We start from the raw sequence: 20,693 nt of genomic DNA on the forward strand, positions 1-20,693 counted from the left end.
AAGCCAATGAACCTCACAGAGAGTGAGAGAAAGAGACAAAGAAAAGGGGGGAGTCAGGGAGAGAGAGGAGAGAGAGAAGGAGAGAAAGAAATGAGAGAGAGGAGGAAGACAAAGGAGAGAGAGAAGAGAAACTGGTGGACCAATTTTTCAAGCCCATTAGAGTCATAGCAAGCAAGGAAAATGACAAGTTAACAAACATTCAAATGTGACGATTAGAATCTTTAACCTTATGCATTGATCTAAGGCAAGTGAATTAACCTGTTGTCATAAATAGGCACAGTCAATATAGCATTGGGAAGCCTCCCAATTCATACACATACGTTTTAAAGGATTTTGCAGTTATCACTTAATTGCTAATGGAGCAGTGACAATCATGCCATGTGTGAGACACCTGACCACAGGCCATTAGTTTCCAGCTGAATGGATAACTGGCTGATTAGACTACATCATGAAGGCTCCAGGGATTGCGCTTGTGTGATGGCTGATCTTGGGCTCTTACATCATATACTTACAATAATCACCAAGTTCCTAAGTTCATCAGCCCCCTAATTTATGGACTCTTCTGTTGAAAAACTAAGTCTAAAAAACTCCTTACTACCAAGTGATCCATGCATTGCAAATCTGTACGGTGGAGGCCCTTCTGTACATCTAGGAAAACATACTGATGTATCAGAGGTGGACAAAACTAATAAATGAGATAGCCATAAAGGGTAAGGATTGAGTTGGTAGGAGAGAAAGTGGTGTTAGCCAACAGTGGAGGAAAGGGATTTCCAGCTAACGCTCAAAATAAAGAGGGCAAGCAGTGCAGCCAACTGAGAAAGAAACTTCCAGCAAATGTACAAAACCCTATGCAAAGAGAATTTAGATAGACTCAGGACAGACACATCACTTTAGAAAGGTATTTAGTGCAAATTACTGAGATGACCGAGTTAGACTCTCTCTTCAATGTAAAAACAAGCAAGAAAAACATTTTTTAATATAAAGGGAAATTATGTTAGAAATAAGTATTTCTAGTAATCCAACATTATGATTCATTTAGAAAAATATAAAGTTAAATATATATAATTTCCTGATGGATTACTCTCCCCCCCTTTTTTTTTAAATACTAAATCTCATGGGCACAATAAATTAAGGAAGGACATAATATTGTTGAATTTCATGACTTCCCGGACTGAGGATCAGAATTAGGGTTCACAATTTTTTTAACCGAATTCTGCCAACAAAACCAATTTACATATGTCCTTCAAGCATCTAAAGATGGATGCTTGAAGGAATGGATGCTTGAAGGACATATGTAAAGATATAGACCAGGGAGGAGAAAGAAAAAAAGAAGAAAAAAAAAAAAAAAGGGAAACAGGAGCAACCTTAGAGGCCCATTCACATGAGATCAATGTTTGCTTTTAGAACTGTGAGATATCCTCCCCGCCCTTGATTCCTCTCTTATGGTGTTACTGATGACATACATAAATTCTTTCTTTCTTGGTAGGTATGTTTCTGGGGCTTAAAATGAGCCAGAGATATTAACTATATTGCAAAGTAAATTGCCTCAACTCTTTAAAAGAGTATCAACCATCATTAAAATTAGAAATGGTCTCTTGTGTTTCTTTAGAGAAGTTAAATTATACATCCAGATATGACATGAATAAAAACTTTTCTGGATAGAGCAGTTTTGGGAGATTAATCATTGGATAACGAGAGGAAACCTATTGGCTCAGCAACTGCAAAAATACTGTGAGACCAAATGTTGAAAGCAAGTTCCAGGATCAGAGGAACTCTTTCTAGTTTCAATAAAAAAGAAAGAAATGTTAAATAACTCTGCAGCAGCTTAGCATCCTCTGGGCACTAAGGGTCATCCTTAGTTTTGATCTTTGAAAAGAGATTACATCATTTTAAAAAAGCTATTTTTATAGGGGAGATATATTTTTTTTTCCTTAGAAATATGTGCTTTTAAAGCAGCTTCACTCCTGTTCTTTTAATTTGAGATATGGTGTCAAGAAAAAGACGAATAAGGGTGATATCATCCTTTTACCCCATTCTGGGCTTGATCTTGCAGTGAAGTCGTAATGCTTCATCTATGAAACAACTATTTCCATAATAACAGGCACAAAATCCAATTAAAAATAACCCTTTGGTTCATAAAAATCTCTGTGGGCCAACTTCAAGCTTTTTTTCTTGCATTATTAAACATGTGAACAGATTGATTTTGGAAGACAAGGTTTTTAAAAAATGTACTTATTAGTCTCAGTTCAAAACAGTGTTACTCATGTAACATAAAGTGCATTGGAAAGCCCACTGCGCTGGGAGGTAAGAATTGTGGTTGTTAGTTCTTGAGCTCCCACTAACAAAAAATTTGAGGGCTGGTGAGTGTTTATTATATACCAGGCACTTTATCTGTTACCTTATTTCATCTTTACATTATCATTAATTTGCAGATGTGGAATTGAAGGCTTAGAAAACTAAAATAACTTGTCTCAAGGTCACACAGCTGAAAAAAAAAGGCTGAGTGTCGTTTCAAGTCTGACCTCTCAAAGTCTGCATCATTCTCCTGCATTGTTCTTCTGCAAGCTATGAGACCCCTTGCTTAACCACTGGACTTCTCAGCTGCCCCATATCGAACTGAAGAAGGTGGGAAAAATGTTCTTTGGGATCCCTTCCATTCTCTATAGAATGATCACACTGTTAGGAAACCGTACATACACTCTGCATAAGACCTGGCAGAAGAAAATCTTTAAGTAATACAGTGCTCTACCTAGGGATGCTGAAATGGCTGTTACTGGGGACGAGTAGAGAAAAAGAGGCCATCTATTTAGGACCAGTTTGTACTTATAATCACTAATTTTATGAGAACACTCAGCTTCTAGTTATCTCAATATTCCTTAAGAGACAAGATAATCTATCTGATCTTTACAGTTCCTTTAGAATATCTAATTTTCACAGATTTGTACAATATATGGAATTGTTAAAGATGGCATAATTTCTGACTTTTTTCTAAAAACTATCTATTATTCAATTAGAGTTGGACACAATACCTTTATTTATTTATTTATTTTTGTATGGTGCTGAGGATTGAACTCAGGGCCTTGCACGTGCTAAGTTAGCGCTCCACTGCAGAGTCACAACTGCAGCCCTAATTTCTGACATTTTGAGTTGCCAAAATTTTAATGGCAAAGTTATAGTCATTTAAGCTGTTAATGGTCTGAATTCCTTTGGGAATTTCCTTTTCCTTTGGGGTTATCAAAATATCTCAGTTATGCTAACTTCTCCCAGAAATAACATGTGTTATGGACTAAATGTTTGTGCCCCACACTCCAACATTCATATATTGAATCTCTAACTCTGGAGGTGGTGATGCTAGGAGGAGTGGCCTCTTGGAGGTAATTGGATTTAGATGAGGTCATAATGGCAGATCCTCATGATGGGATGGATGCCCCTCGGAAAACAGGAAGCAAAGATAAGGGAGAACTCGGCAACCCTCAGGGGCCAGGAAGGAAGCCCTCACCAAAAAACTGCATCGGCCAGCCTCTGATCTTGGATGTGGCACCTTTCAGAATTATGGAAAAAAAAAACAATGTCTGGTCTTTAAGCCCCCCCAGTTCGTGGTATTTTACTAAAGCAGCCTGAATAAACTAAGACACTGAGCAACATTTTAAAGGCTTTTAAGAAAGTTCAAAGCACAGTTCCTTAAAGACATCATTCCTTTTGTTTAATAAAAAATTACAACTTATATGCAATTTTATACTTGATCCTTACTGTAACCTACTACTTAAGCCATATATATATATATATATATATATATATTTCACTTAAGGAAGCAGATTTAGAGAGGTTAAGTGAATTATTATAAGCCTCAGAGGCCATAAGGAGTGGAGCTAAGCCTGAGATTTTGAGATCATTCAACCCCATTAAAATATTCTTCTCACAGAAAATGATCCCATAGGTAGGAGAAGAGAGGAGCACTGAGGGCCAAGTGCCCACAGCTAGTCATCACCAGACTGGGCAGCACAAAGCTTACAGGCTAATGCTATTTTAAAGAATTCCAGTACTTCAAGGGGCATGAGAGACAAAGAAGTTCACTGAGCCATCTACCACAAGAGATAGTGACCCAAAGAGATTCGATGACATCTCCAGGGTCACAACTATATAACTGAAGAGTCCATGTCTCTGGATTCCCAGTTTAGTTAACTTAAAAAAATATCTGGTGAGGTGCTAAGCAAGTCAGTGAGACCCTGTCTCTAAATAAAATAGAAACAACAACAACAAAAATAGGGCTGGGGGTGTGGCTCAGCGGTCAAGTGTCCCTGAGTTCAATCCCTGGTGCCAAAAAAACAAAACAAACAAACAAAAAAAACCTACCTGTTATATTATGCTGATCTAGAGCGAATGTCCCAAAATCTATGTCAATGATTTGGTCATTAACTGTTATTTGTTTTGCATCAAAAGTGAAAACTCAACAAAAAATTAATACAGGTTAGTAAGAATGTCCATTCTTTTTAAAAGAGGTTAATCTAAAATTACAAAATAACTATTTCCTGGTCAGGGATATTCATTGGGTTTACTCATAATTCTGTAGCTAATAATTTATTAATAACACATGGAAGTAGTATTTCAGTTGTTTCCTTAATTCAGTTCAAGTTGACTGTCCTTACACAACCTACCAATGAATTCCAGGTGTCTCTAAGATTTATCCCTAAGAAGCATTGGAATTAACTCCAATTGAGATATAGGACAAATGGAGGAAGAGAGGAAGTATATGTGTGTAGGGGGGAGGGGTTACTTTTCATCTTTATTTGCATATCAGTGCAAATATTAGGTCTTTTTAAAGCATAGTCTCAGAAGAAAGAAAATGGTATGGTATAATTTATAGTTTTTCACTATGGCAAGGGATGACAGAGAAAACTAGATTTTGTCCCTATTTGCTCTCAACTAATTCTGTCACCTTGAACAAATCATTTTTCTTCCCTAGTCCTACTTTTTTTTAATACAAGGATGATGGATAAGAGCTTATAAAAATATTTTTCAATGGCCAACTTTAATATTCTGTCATTACTAGAAGGATTGGACAGCCTTGAACTATTTCCCCATATTGAGGATACACGAAAAAGGGCAATTTTATAAGGAAGTTCTCTAAGTGTATTGTAGTTTTATTATCCTCATCATCATCATGATTAGTAATTTCACCATTTTTGTTTTTGCTTGGGTGGACCAGTCAGAACCTCAATTTTTTTTTCTACCCTAGAATTACTCTACTCAAATAAATTCACAAGGAAAATATTGTCATATGCTAAAAATGTGTTCCTTAGTTTATATAGCCAAATGTTCACTGGGAACTATTGTTTTTATCTTCCTAGCCTCCCTCCCAAAACAGAGCATGAAAAAAATCAATAAATGATAGGTCAGAGGAAAGAACCACTCTCTTCTGTGTACTGGAGTACCCTTCTTCTATATGAACAAATTTTCTAGGACACTAAATCACAGATCAAATGCTTATGTGGCGCAATAATTAAGTGATACTTATGGACTATTTTAGTTTAGTTATGGTAAATTATTCTTTCCTTGTTCGAAGAATCAGGTCAAGGAAGGGCAGTGTGGAAACTCTTAGTCAGCATTTCCTCTGAAAGCTTGCCTTCCTCAGGACCAGAATCTTATGCTCTGTGAAAATCCAGGAGCTGAATGGGGGCAGTGGTTTTAGCCTTACTTTGAAATCCAAGGAATTACTGGTCATAAAAACCACACAATGCGGGAGTTGCTCTGCTGTTAAAGAAATGGGCCAACTTGCCCCCTGAGACACCACCTGGAACCCCTGGACTCTCTACATAACCCTGTTGTAAATCACAGAACTCATTTCTCCCCTCAGAAAAAGGGATCTTGATCAGAAAATCCAGCAAAGATTTTTAAAAGTCATTTGCAAATAACCTTTTACTTTACAAATTATATTTGTTGTACAAAAATGATTTTGTAGCTGATAAGCTAAAAACTATTTTTCGAGAACTTCATTTTTTCTGTATATCAAGATGCACAGGTATTCAAAGCCACCACTCTTCCTATTATCATCCCTCTAGCATCACTGCCTGTACTCCCTTGAGGACAACATCCAAATTCATCGACCCTCTGCTGAAGATGGTAGGCTTTTTCTTCGAACACCATAGGAATTGTGCAATGCATTGATTTCCCTTATTTTCTATCCATTAGGGAACCAAGATTTAGGATTTATACTAAATCTTTCTACAATTTGATACTTTTTTTTTTCCTGTAAAATTTGTACATTGGCCTTCCTTCCCAATTAATTATTTGTACTCTTTTGGGGGAATCACTTTAAATTCAATTTGAAAGTTTGGGGAACAAAAATCAATACATGAAATTACTTAAGGAAGAAAAGCCTAACTTTCAAGAGATGTATGGTAACTAATTCGCCTCTCCCATTCTTCAGATAGCTCTATATGAGGCGAGCTGAGAGTTGATGTGCTTCAGTACTCCTGTTTACTGGCAGAGCTAAAGGAATACCTGGACCCTAATTTATTTGGGACCTGAATAACATTCATCACATAATTTTCTTGCTAAAATAAGAGATCATTCTTTGATCTCTGCACCTTTCCCTATTTCTTCCTATTTATAAATATACAACAATACTGCTCTAAATACATTTTAAACAGTGGCTAAAACAGGTGTGTTTTACGCATATTTTATTACATTTGGTTCATATGTAGATTCTCACATATTTCAAGGGACAGAAACAGGCAGAGTAAAAAAAAAAACACAAAACTTGAACTTGGGTAAGAGTCATATTAACCTAGATTCAAAAGCAGATTTTGCATTTTCTGGTTGCCTACACTTAGGAAAATTTGTTAGCTTCTTCAAGTTTCCCTTCCATCATCCCTAAATTTAGGATAATACCTGTCCTACTTCAGGGTTTTTTTTTTTTTTTTGCAAAGACAAAGGGAAATAACAAATCTGTTGTATTAGTTATGTGCCTAGTACTTTGTGTAATTTTAATAAATATTAGTTTACTTTCCCTGCCTTTATAAGGAAATAAGGTAAAGAAAAGTGTATAGGCTGTGCAAACCACAAAAGGATCTATCACTCAACATTTGATTGTTGAAGATACTGTATATTATATAGAGAAATGTATACTGAAAGGAATATACATAATTTTTATTTAAGCAACATAATACATAGTGTAATCTTTAGAAATTAGGCCATCCAAAATTCAGGTGTTTTGGAACAATTGCAATCTTAGCATGAGAGTTCACAGTATTTGCTTTTTGATATTTAGTTCCCAAAACATTCACCATTAATATGAAAATAAAATACATTTGCAAATGAATCTGATATTCATCAATAAAGACTTTTTAAATCTTTCGGAGTAAAACAAGATACTTATAATTCTGCATCCATTTTTATAGGAAATCTTTTGTGCAAATGTTCTATGAACTAGCTAGTCTGGTTTGTGAGTATGGGGTGGGAAGTGGTGACAATAGAGAAAATAAAATAAACAAAGGAAACTTGGAAGTAATGCAAGCAGAAAACTCTCGGAGTTGAGTTTTGTAACTGTCTTTGGAACTGAACGATGGATATAGCTGAATAGAAACTTTGGAAACCCACACCAGTTATATTTGAATTTTTGAAATATTTAGATGGGTGTGACGAAAGGCAGAAATTCATCTCTCTACATACCCTTAGGTAGCTATCTCCCTCTAGTGGTATATTTTAAAGATGCCAATCCATGTCTATCAGGCACACAGTCTCTTCAACACATTAAATGTAAATAATTTCTGTCTTATAGCACTACCAAGTTATTTCAACAGCTAATTGAGCATGATAATTCTGATGGGTGTTTCTGCAAAGCTATCACCTAACAAACTGCATAGGTAACAGGAGGATAGAAATTCATATAATTTGTCTTCTGGAAATGATCCATTTACTCTCTCCAATTTATTAATAATAGGTTAGGTCTTATTACAACCATCTGTTTTAAAGATTGGCATCAGTATGAACATGGATCCTTAAGCTTCCATAGTTCTGATATGAATTATGAAAAAATACTAGCATCATTTTACACATGTAAATGGTTCTATATTTATGCACAGATACTCATTTTTTTTTTAGAAAATTAAACTGACTGCAACACTATAACAACTTAGAATTTTGAGATTTTAAAGTGGAATATTCCATATTTTATCTTTGGTTTATCCTATCTAGTTACTCCTATTTATTATGGGTACTATTACCCACATCCTATTAATTTAGTTTAAAAGTTATTGTACCAAACACTGATATGAGCATTAGGAATGCCTCAACTCAGAGTCTGAAGGAACTTATATCCTAATAGATCAGGAGTCAAAACACTATTTCTGTAAAAGACCAGATAGAAAATATTCTTGGCAAGCCTTGTGGTCATTATTGCAATTATTCAACTTTTCTCTTATAGTGTGAAAGAAGTCATAGAACATCTGTCAACAAATGTGTGACTGCTTATAAATAAAACTTTATTTGAATAAATGACAGCCTGGGCTGTCATTTTCAGGCTCCTAAACAGCACACACAAATAAACAGACAACTCAAAATTTCCTTTCCCGTAAACTTTTACATTGAGTATTAAATGAATAATAATAGAAAAACAGTTAAAAGAGTCAGAAAATCCGAGTTTTAGATTCATCATTAACTCTACATAACCAGAATTATGCTAGTTGGTCTAACTTTTATTACTCTAGGTCTTAGTTGTCTTATCAGTAAGAATATAAATAAATAAAACAGAAATAAAAACTGAAAGAAATTTTAAAAGTATTGAGAAGATTGTAAGATCAATTGTAAGGTCCCTCTACTACTAAATTTAGAATGCATTACTCTCCTTTTCTTTTCTGCAAATTTAGAAGCTTTCATTAAAAAGCTTGATGTTTGTGCTTGTGTGTGTATGACAGACACTGAGAGACAATGGGCAAAACTAGGTCTTTATATCCACTTTCCCAGGTAATAACAAGTTTTATTTGGCAGTTGACTCATCCTGTGGTGGGAGGCAGGACCTTGTGGGAAGCTGGAAACAAGCCCTGTCATGGTGACATGATAGGAAGAGAGACAAGCCCTGGAAACACAAGAAAGAGCTATCACTGTTTGATGCCTGAGTCATGGTTCTTGGCAGCAGCACTTCCTATTTGTAAATGACAGGAGGATGTATTCCTCAGGTTGTAATTATGATGCCCTTAGCCTGCCATTTGACTTTGCTGTTAGTTTTTTGTTTTAAAATAATTACTTTAAAATAATCTAATGTTTAAAAAAAATATTAAGGGACAGAAACGTCTCATTAAAGATTTTTATTTCATCTCTCTTGACTTTTAGATATTAGGCTGGAAGTAAAATCTTTTTGCTTTTATTTATGAGTCAGCTTTTATTTATTTATGAAAAATTTAATTGCAAATTAAAATTGGATATGTAAATCACACTTCCAGATTCTTCTTTTGCTGCTCTCTTACATTATTACGGGTACCAAAGCTACATAATTTGTGGCCCAGTGCACATTGAAAACATGGAGGCCCTGATTTCCAAAAGCAAGAACCTCAATATAGTGACAGCCAAGTATTAAGCCGACTAGCAGGCCTTTCTAGGTATAGGGGCCTGGGTCACTGCACACTTTGCACATTGTTGAAGCCAGTCCTGAAGCATCTTTAGTAAGTTCTATATTTGGGAATGTGCAAACAAAATCCATCATTTATCCATATAAGAGGCACAGTAGAGTCACTTTCCCCTTACTGCCTGCATTTAATGACAGTAATGACATTCTCCAGGATATCAGAGAAGCTGTCCTCAGCCTGCCTTGCTGGCCAGGCCTGGTGCCAGTCACCAACTGGGCTTGGTGACAGATCTATGTCCCAAGAACCAGAAGATGGAAGACCTGCTGAGCCCTGTAACCTCTCCCTCTCTTCCCCATTTCTGCTCAAGCTCTTCTAGGTTTAACCAAGGACATATTAACGAGAAGGTTAAGGATCAGGAATGTCCTCCTATGGAGATAATTGCCTTTCCTTTGCAAAGAGACATTTATAAAGACCCAAAGGACAGATACATTTCTTTACACTAAAAATACTATCATTACCCTACTTACATGTATGATTGAACGAATGGAATGGTGTGACCCTACTTCGTGTACAACCCCAGAGAAGTGAAAAATTGTGCTCCATTTGTGTACGGTGAATCAAAGAACATTCTGCTGTCATGTGTAACTGATTGAACAAATTAAAAATAATATCAGGAAAAGCCCATCCCCAATTGTACAGTAAGCTGAGGAAATAATATAAAGGCACACATTAAGCTTAGACATGGCTGCTTTTCAAAAACAAACACTAACTATAGAAGAAAAGTATTGTATTAACTTTTAAAAATCCACTGGAGACATTTGTCAGAGGCTGATTACATTGTATTAATTTTCATTGCCTTATTATTTAAATCCCTCCTGGGTTTTATCTACTTTCTAAAAAGTTCATATCTTGGTTGGGTGCAGTTGTTCCGATGGGTTTGTATCCTACCTCCACAGGGGGTTAGCTGTGTGACCCAGAACAAGCTACTCACATCTGTGCATCTCAGTCAATATTCTTATCTGTAAGATAAGCTAATAATTTCACAATATAAGAATTTCACAATATAACTGGATTGAATGCAGATTAATCATGAAAAACCACACCTGGTATATGGTAAGCTCTCAACTATAATAATGATAATAATTACTATTATCAATATTATGTTGTCTTTTCATTGAGTCCAAAATCTTAGGGAAAATATGCTACAACCTCTAGCTCAGTGCCTTGAGCATAATAACCATTCATTAAGTATTTGTTGAATGAGGTTGTTTAGATTTTGAAGGATTTTTTAAAACAGAATATGAAATATCTCTTGATTTTAAGTTAAGCCAAAGAGTTGATCAACTTTTAGTGCCTTCATTCATAATGAATGATGAATACACAGAGACTGCTGTCCCCTTGTTCTGGTATTTAAAAGCATGGAATCTGATAATTCCTACTGTTGGAGAACATGAACAATTTACTTAGTTGTCTGGATAATTATTTCCACAGCATTTTTGTTCAGTTGTCTTGAAAATAACTTAATAACACAAATAGCCGAAGAGAGCGAAATGACCTGAGGCCAGCAGTTGGTAACTTTATGTGCAAAGTAATTAGTTGGCTTAGGAACTGGGGGAACTCAAGGCTCAATGAGTATTTAATTATGAGAAAACACGGATCATATCGGTAAAAAGACCTGGCCTTGGAGAGCTGTTAAAACTGCCTTCCAGAGACTTGTCCACCATTTTCCTAAATTATAACCTTATTCAAGTATGCAGAGAATAAATTTCAGCATTTTAGATGCCTCACCTCTGTTCCATTTCTGGATAAATATCAGAGCTGTAGACAAATTAACAAACTAGATTTGAATGATCTACCAAGAAACTTTTGGTCTGTATAGATTTGACATTGATTGTACCCATTTATGACAAACCAAGATAAATATTTCTGATACAAATACATTTCAATGTGAAAAGCATACATCTTAAGAACTACAATTTACCTTTCAAGAATACATATTTACAACACAGTAAAAATGGACACAGATTAAATAAATATATTACTACAAGAATGTTTTAATAATAGCTATCTTTAAATCTAATCTAGCTCAACTGGCAAGTTTTGAAAGAGGCATAATATAATAAGTCTAATATAATGAAATAAAATTTGGACTGTGATTTTATTTTAAGGAAAAAAAGTTCATTTCCAAGAAATGCTTATCACATAATAAGATAGCTAACCAGTATAAATTTAACTATTAAAGAGTTAATGTGCTTATTTAATCAAGCATTATATATAAACTGAAAATGTATTCAGTATCACTATAGTATGGAAAAAGGGTTATATTGATTAATATTATTATATAAATGTGACTTGTACAATATCTACACAATGCCAAACTGAATAAAAAAGCATATAGATACTAATCATCTGAATACTTACGAATACTTAAACTGATATTCCATAAATTGTCAGGGATTATAGTAACAAATACAAAAATTATTTGATGAAATGTATGATTCCTTGTCTGTATATCTAACATAATAGTTATACAGTTATTTGCATGGAAAGGTGAAGAAAAAAAATATATTTTGCATAATACAAGGACAATGACTTCACTTGTGTTTTACTTTGCTTATTAAAACAAGTTGAGGATCACTAAGTATGAGACTGAATTCACAAAATTTAGCACACCCTCAATTGTTCGGAATATTCTAAAATAAGCTTTTTGGAAATTAAGGAGCATAGTTAAAATAAATAAATAAGCCTAAGTTCTTGTCTTTGATTTAATTTTTCCCTTCTTTACTTTCCCTGGGAAGTCATAATTACACTTAAAAATCTACTTCTCAGTATTTTTGATAAACTGTGTAGAACGATTTAAGGAATATTTTGTCTTTAGAGCTGTTTTCTTTTTCAATAAAGGCTCCAGTGAAGGCTAAGGACATACAATCCATGATAACATACTTGTATCCTTCATGTAAGAATTATAATGATAATATAATGATATGATTTACTAAAACCTGATTTGTTTTAATTTTAATACTATAATAACAGGTTGTGATAACAATTTTTTTTTAAAGATTACCGTTGGCTTATTTACTAGGCTGAATTTCAGTCACTAACTTGAGTACTATGATTCCACTTGGCCATTTATTTGAGTAATTAAAAATACTGAATTACTTCTTTGTCTTTGAATCAAAATCTTGTGAAATGAATGGCTCACCTTACTGTCCAGAAATGCTCTAAAAAGATAATGGCCCAGCTAGAGCAGTGACAGTTATAAATCAAATCATAAGCAGAATTAACTTGGTTTATCTGAAGAGCCAGTGTGTGGAAGCCTCTTAGAGCTGGTCAGGCATGTGCAGGTTGCTGGGTGATCTTCCTATGGTAAGATGATGGTAAGCTTTCCCTTGGGGGGCTATGATCAATGAGGATAACTGACACCTACAAATCTAGAAACATCTTGTCATGTATGGGCTCTTCCAATCTGGTTGATTCCTCAAGATTTTGGTCACAGAAGATGGTAGTCAGTTTTCACTTAAAAAAACACTGAGATCACTGATGTTTTAGTGTAGAATTCACTTTTGTACATGTTTTCTCCCTACTTTCTTTTTTCAACAACCTCAGTGACCTGGAGTTGCTTTATATTACTTTGGCCTAAAGTGTGAGATAACCAACAGATTTTTGAAATATGTATATTATATTCAAATAGAGGATGTAATGTTTACAATATGTTGCTTAAATTAAAGAACATGATACAAACACAGTTGTACACTATGACCCTATATTTGTAGGGTGACTTACTGAATTGCATTTTCAGGAAAAGTAGTTGAATTTATGAACACAGTATTTAGCAAAGTATTTCCAAAATCTCACTTTTTTTTTTCCCTTCTGTATGGTAGATTATACCCAGGGCTTCACATGTTAGTCAAGTGTTCTACCACCACTGAGCTATACATTCTCAGCACTTTTACCCCCCCCCCCTTTTTTTTTTCTGAAACAAGGTCTTACAATATAGCTTAGCTGGTTGGCTTGGAATGTGCCATCGTCATCCTTAGCCTCCCAAGTAGCTGGATTAGAAATGTACACCACCACACTAGGCTGGTTTAGCTGTTTTGAAATGAGTTTTTTGTGTTTTGTTCATGTTATTGTAATCATTATCATGGTCTTACTTTTTACTGGTCTGCTTATTTCAACATTGTCTGTATTCTAAGAGAATGTTCACGTAATTTTATTAAATGATTTCTTTTTCATGTTTTCAACTGGGAACTTTTATAATTTATGAAACATTTATAACAGCAATTTTTAGTCATCTCACTATAGGATGTAAATTTTATAATGTTTGAGTTTTAAGTTTCATTTGCATAAGTTACTGCCTTTTCACTCAATGTCATGTAAAACATTACAGGATTCTTCAGATTCTTTAAAGGTACATATTTATTCACATTACAAATTTTCTGATTTCAAAGATGTTGATTTCTCTGTGTATCCGATAATTAAATGATGTGAGTTTTACTAGCTACCTACATTCTTCCTATGCAAAATGTAAAATAAATTGTTAATACTTATTTGAAATGTACATTTCTAAAGTAATTTTAACTGTAAGTATTATCTATAGGAAACTGACTTTATAATTTAATTTAATAGTAATACGCATACAAACATTTCGAGTTTGTATTTAGATTGATCTTTGGGAAAGGGGATGGAAAGGTGAAAAATTCTCATTTATATGAATGATACATTCAAAGAACAAGTAATAATAAACAAATAATCCAATAAACAAATAAGCACAATAAAAATAATAGTCATTTATGTACTTTGAGCCTTTCTTAATGAACTTTCAGGGAAATTATTTTCACAGTACATTTTTTTATCCATTTTGCTTTTGTTATCATTGATAACAAGTGAAATGAATGTAAAAGAGTTCTTTACACTGAACCTTTCAATCCCCAAATTCTTTGGTGGTGGTTCCATGCATTTTCTCCCCCCAGTTAAAAGAGATTTGCCCATTTCACTTATGTGCCACATGTTAACCAGTAATACATGGAAGAAGTTGTATTTTATGGCTAAACTGAAAACCTTTTTTTGTCATATAACTTGAGAAAATTAGCTTTTGTAGGCTTGTAGGTCTTTGTAGGCCTATGTATGTAGGCCTACGTCCCCTTAAGGAAAGTGTGCTACCTGGTCCCCTACACTAACGATAGCTGATTGGATCAACAGTGGGCATGTGCCACCAAAGCTAAAATATGTTGGGTGACTCAGGAGATGAGTTAATTTGACAACTCTGTCCAATGGGACAAGGATAAGTAATGAATCTGCTAGATTCTTTTTCTACGAGAGTTTCAGTACATAACACAAATAGAGCCATCAGCTGAGGAAACAGCAACTATAATAACAACTAGCATGCATAGGAAAGCAGAGGATAGGAACTATGAGGGAGAAAGCACCAATGAGCAAGTAGAAGATGTGGAAAACTAAAGGCTCAACAAAAGCAGAAGCAAGTCATTAAAAAGAAGCGTAGCACAGATGCCAGAAAGAGGGAGGACAATAAGTGACACAATGGCAAAACATTGAAAAGAGAGTTTTGGGTAACAGAGGGATGGCAAGATATCCTAACCAGTTAGAACAACACTGTGTGCTGAACAATCTTCCTGTTCTTGAACAAGGCCTGTCTATGTTGTGACTGAAATTATTTCTTGTTTATATCACTGATTAGTATGTCCTTGTCGTCATTATTCATTACCTAATGTCATGTTTTTATTTGTTTGATATTGAAAGAATTTAACCCAGTTTAAATTAATATAAACTGTTATAGAAACAATATTATTGTTCCCAAGTGTTGATCAGGAATGACCTTTAGGAAGTATTTTTAATAAGGAGATAAGAATGCTAAGCAATATGGAGTTCAAATGCTCAAAAGTATATAGTCTCTTAAATGGGTTAGAAATACCCTTTTAATTTCTAGTAAAAGTTACCAATTGGCTTAAAAAGTCCTTCCTTTGTATGTAATAGTATCATTCAGCCTAAAAGACTTTGACAGCATGACTCCTGAGTTAATAAGAAGTGAATTAAAGAGTTTCTGTTGTATCAAAAACAATTCTAAATTTTAGAAAAACTGAGGAAACCTAAGCCCAGAAGTTTGTATAGCTACATAAATATTTAAGTAATAAAATAAATTATCTAAATTAAAAACTTTTTTAAAAAAATAAGATTCTTCAAGGTCTTCAAAATTTTTCACTTTCTGGAATTTAGATCATGGTGTTGTATTGAAGAATACTTGTGCTCCTACAGCTGGAAGCCACTTACCCTAGCTTTCATGCAGTTAAGTGGACAAAGCCATCACCTTCTGAATTACCATCTCATTCAGTAGATCGCAGATTCACACTCCTGCTTAGTGGTCATACAGAAAATTGAAACCCATGATCATAATATATGTTTGTATATTTTCTGATTGGCAAGCAATTGATAAGGTATACATTATTAACAATTTCTTTTTGAGTAAAATTAGAAATTCTAAAAATTGAAGAAAGATGTGTAATCTATGCTTTTCCCCATGAGTAATACTTTAGATTACTACTGAACATTAATACTGTCCTAGGGATGAGAGGCTATGTTAAATTCAAGCTGTGGGGTACTGATTAGTCTGTTTCATACTATGGAAGTTAACTTTTATGACTTGAGTCATTACAGGCACAAAAGTAAGACTCAATGTTCCAAATACAGAAAAAAAATACTGTGTCATTTAAAGCTAATGAAATTCTAATCATATATCTTACAATGACGTAAGCTAAATGCAACAGGAAAAAAGCTTACTAATATCAAGGAATGTCTAATTCAAATTTTTACTCTTGATTTTCTGTATTCATTGACAATGTGTTAAAATGCTATCTACACTTAGAGGAAGGTGAAGAGAAACAAAAGAAAGGGAAAAAAAACTGAAAAGAAGAAATTCAAAACAATGAATGAAGCAGTCAGTGTTTAGAAACCAGCTCTAGCAATGCAAAAAAATAAAACTATCGGACCAATGTGCGGTGGTCTCATACACTGAATAACAACTGCTTGTATAAAAGAAAACTCTCCTCTCACAGAAACCAATAAAGGAATATCAAATTCATAATAAAATGTTTTATATTTTTTCTGGCAATTTCTATCCAGGCCGTTTTTACAATGCCAACACTCAACAATGAAAGAGCATTTGTTGAATCTGATCAACACTAATCTGGAATTGTGAATTACTTTCAGCATAGCTTTTTGCAGTAGCAATAAGGAAATGCTTTACTGAATAATAACTAAGCCTGGATTCAAGATGAAGTTTCAACTTGCATAAGGGTAATCTTTTAGAATGCTGCAACATTATATATTTCCATATAAGCAATCAGTAAACTGTTCACCCAAATAGAACAAAAGTCATCTACTTTTCAAATTGCCAGTGAGTATTTTATTGCCCCATCTATGTAGCCATCCAACTATGGAAGAAAATTGTACTCTTCTTTAAATTTTATATAAATTTTAACATGTGGATAATTCAAATATGCTTCCTTTAAATTTCATTCCAATTTTGAAATTTTTCTAAAGATCATTGTCATGTCCAATTTATTTTGCTGGTTTTAGCTATTTTTTTTTTCTGTCAGAAATATATGAACTTGCTGGGTGTGGTGGCACATGCCTGTAATTCCAGTGGCTCCGGAGGCTGAGGAAGGAGGATCTCGAGTTCAAAGCCAGTCTCAGCAACAGCAAGATGCTAAGCAACTCAGTGAGACCCATTTCTAAATAAAATACAAACAGAACTGGGGATGTGACTCAGTGGTCAAGTGCCCCTGAGTTCAATTTCTGGTAAAACTCCCCCTAAAAAATGATATCTTTCTATGTTTCATATTCAATTGCTGTTATATTTTTGCTAAAGATCATAATTTATAAAACTTTCTTTTATTCTCTTCCTCTGTATATATTTTCAATGAAAAACAACCACCACAAAAATAAGCTGTGTTTGTATTTTCATCTTCCTTTATTCCTTGAGTACTTTCTATCCTAGCTGGTGGACAGGCATTGACTGATAAATGCTTCCAAACAAGGGATTATTATACATGATGGGGGGTAGAGGTGGATGACTTCCTTTTACTGCTCTCCGCTCTGCAGGCACTTCACAGCTGCTCTGAACTGAATATTTGCTTCATGTTAGCAAGCGCCAGTCCCCAGAAATTTCCTCATATCTTCTTAAGTAGCTTGCCAAATGGCAGCCCGATCAAAGCAATCTAATATGGCTTAAGTGCCACTGGTTGACATTTTGCTTTCTTTTATTGCATTCCATTTTTATCAACATAGAAAAGTTGGTGATAACTAATATCCAGTTGATCTTTTCATTCTGGTAATAAAATGATAATACGAAGATCTTATTATCTGTCCCAGACATCCATCAAAGTATGTTTTCCAATAACACAACTGCTCAGAATGTTTCTTATCAATCTCCAAGTCAAAAGTGAGGTTAAGTACTTGCCCTCAGATTCCCTTTTGTCTCCAGTACATGGGCACTGAAACACAACAAGAATTTGAACTTCAATCCTTGACATTTTGTCCACATTAATGTCATCTGGAATTTTGTCATTTCTGCATCTTAGATAAACTACTTTCTGTGAGAAGCCAAAAGAAGTTGGATGTTCTGCCTCCTAAAATAATGGTTTTAACCCCAGAGAATTTTTATTCTTCTAGGAAATTAAGAGGAATGAGTACAGGAGAAAGCAAACTCATTATAAATGGGGAAGTAAGAAGAATGAATGGGTAGGAAGGAGGAGCAGGTGGGCAGAAGAGACTCATGCATAAGGTGTAAGGAAAGTCAAATAAAGCAAACAAGCAACTCACAGATCGTGAGTTCATTAAAATCCATTTCTCTATGGATGTACAAGTGGCCCTAAACCTTCCTGTGAGCAGAAGAATATTCTGTGATTATGCTATCATTTTGGAAAAACAAAAATTATAGAAAACAATTACAGAAAAAAAGTATAAAAGCCTCTTTGTATCCATTATACCAAATAGTTACTGAGCATTAATACTCAGCTACAGTTGATAGAAGCAATGTTAGTTTTCAAATTTTCAATGCATGTAAACCTTCAAACTTCAGAATACAAGATTTTCGAGGAATAACAGGAGAGAAAAATTGAACTATTTAATCAAGCAGTACACCACTAACAAGGCCAAATTTTCAGGAAAAGGAAAAAAAAACATAGCCTAATCTGTTTGGTTTTATTGTTTGGAATTAGTGGGCTTCAGATTTGAAATTGTTTGGAATTATTGAGCATCTTGGTCTCAGAGTTACGAAGACATTGGGCTATGTTTTTTGGCAAACAAACAGAATGCAGAAATAGACCAAAGGCCTGTGCAGACCCTGCTAATAATGCACTTCAAAGAATTTCACAAGGAATAGAAAATTCCTTTTGCATTCTTTATACTTTAAAAGACTTAATAAGTTCATTCACTACTATGAACCAAGAAAGAGGCTGTCAAACACTAACCTTTTCATGCAAATAATTCTTGAAAATAATTTGTTAATATTCAGTATGTTAGTATATATTTTTTATGAAAATTTTTATAAGTCTATAATTTTTTCATTAATTCAAACAATTTTCCTTCTTATGTTAAAAGAATGAGTCTTTATAATCATTTCCCATCTATCTTTATTAAAATTTCCTACACTGTTCAGGGAAGAAATTATCAGAGTTAAAAGATGGTGCCTCTGTTAGCAACTTTGATATAAAATTATTGAATCATGACGTTTATTTTCAGTACTGGAGATGATGGAAGAGGCAAGGTTAATCTAAATGTCCCTTTATTCCTATCCTGAAGAGAGAGTCATAGATAATATATCTTTATTCTTATTTTCAAATTCATAAATTTTCAAAAACTGCCCTAAATCTAATTCCAAATTGCAGATACTAAACATATTTTAGCAATGGTGTAAGCTAATGTATATCTGTGAACTCATACTGGTCTGGGATTGTGGGCAGACACATTTTGTTTGCAATCAGAAAGATCAAAACACCCATTTTGACTCTGGAAAGGCCACTATTCATAGAGATGGCTCATTTAAAAAAGTACCCTATCCATGCATGAAAACAAGTTTTTGACTTTTAAATGAAAAGAGGCTATCTTTCTTCCACTTAAAGATTCTTGATAGCTTTGCCTGTAAGGGGGGAAATTGTGGCAGCAAAGAATCTGAAAGAGACAGTCCCAGGAATTCAAAACTGTCCTTTTTCAGAGCAGCTTAACAAAGGGCTGTCCATGGAAGATTCTATCACTGCATCTAAGCTAGTGACACAGGAGTGGCTGAGAAAGAAACATATCTGCCATCTCTTCCAGTCCTGCAGGTTTGAATATAAGCAGTTACATCCTTCTCACCCATTCTTCAATATCTAAAATTGGAGATCTGATACTATTTGTGTTTTACTTTCCATATCAAATACAGATGCCGTAAACTTGGGGGACGGAGAGTGCAGGAGGAGAAGATGACTGTAGAAAATGCTAAGCAATTTTAGGGTGAACGTAGGAAAATTTGTCTGAGAAGGTTTCTCTTCAAACTTAAATAATTGAGAGTTTAATATTAGCTCTCAATGTAAGATAATCATTTCTGTTATGGCTTATATATTTCCTGTGGCAATTTTCTTAAAGACATCAATTGAAGCACTTCATATTAATCTTACAACACAGCTGATATCATAATTATGGTACAATTTTTAGAGAAGGTGGTGTTATATAGCTGTGATTTAATAAATGTACATTAATCTTCTCAGTTTCAGGCAAACCTCAGACTCACAGAAAACACATATAATAAATCAGGCTTTCATTCAACTATGAGTTTGAATAAAATACAGATATTTTAAATTTATTTTTATTGGGTAGCAAATGCACTGCAGGTAGAAATGTTGGCTGATTTCATCACTGTACATTAGGGTTGCCTTATTTGTTTTGCAAATTCCTACATTTCCTCAAAATTGAGTCTTCTTCATTAAAGTTCCCAACTACATGTGCTCACTATTTCCCAAGTAAGATAAAGGTAAAGAAAATGACAACATTACCTGGTCATTGAATGTTCTTTCCAGTGACTGCTGTCCACTTAAGGCATGTGCAGTCCTGTCCAGTTGTGCACTGAAAGCTCATAAT

The 20,693-nt window shown here is 34.3% G+C and overlaps 1 protein-coding gene across 31 annotated transcripts in view; it reads right to left on the minus strand.

Annotated features, from left to right (window-relative positions):
- The window catches only part of Nrxn1 (neurexin 1), a 1,068,088-nt gene that overhangs the window by 546,494 nt on the left and 500,901 nt on the right, over nt 1-20,693 (minus strand). The window lies entirely within an intron of this gene.

This window comes from Urocitellus parryii, chromosome 12 (genome assembly GCF_045843805.1).
Source record: "Urocitellus parryii isolate mUroPar1 chromosome 12, mUroPar1.hap1, whole genome shotgun sequence".
Classification (NCBI taxonomy): domain Eukaryota; kingdom Metazoa; phylum Chordata; class Mammalia; order Rodentia; family Sciuridae; genus Urocitellus; species Urocitellus parryii.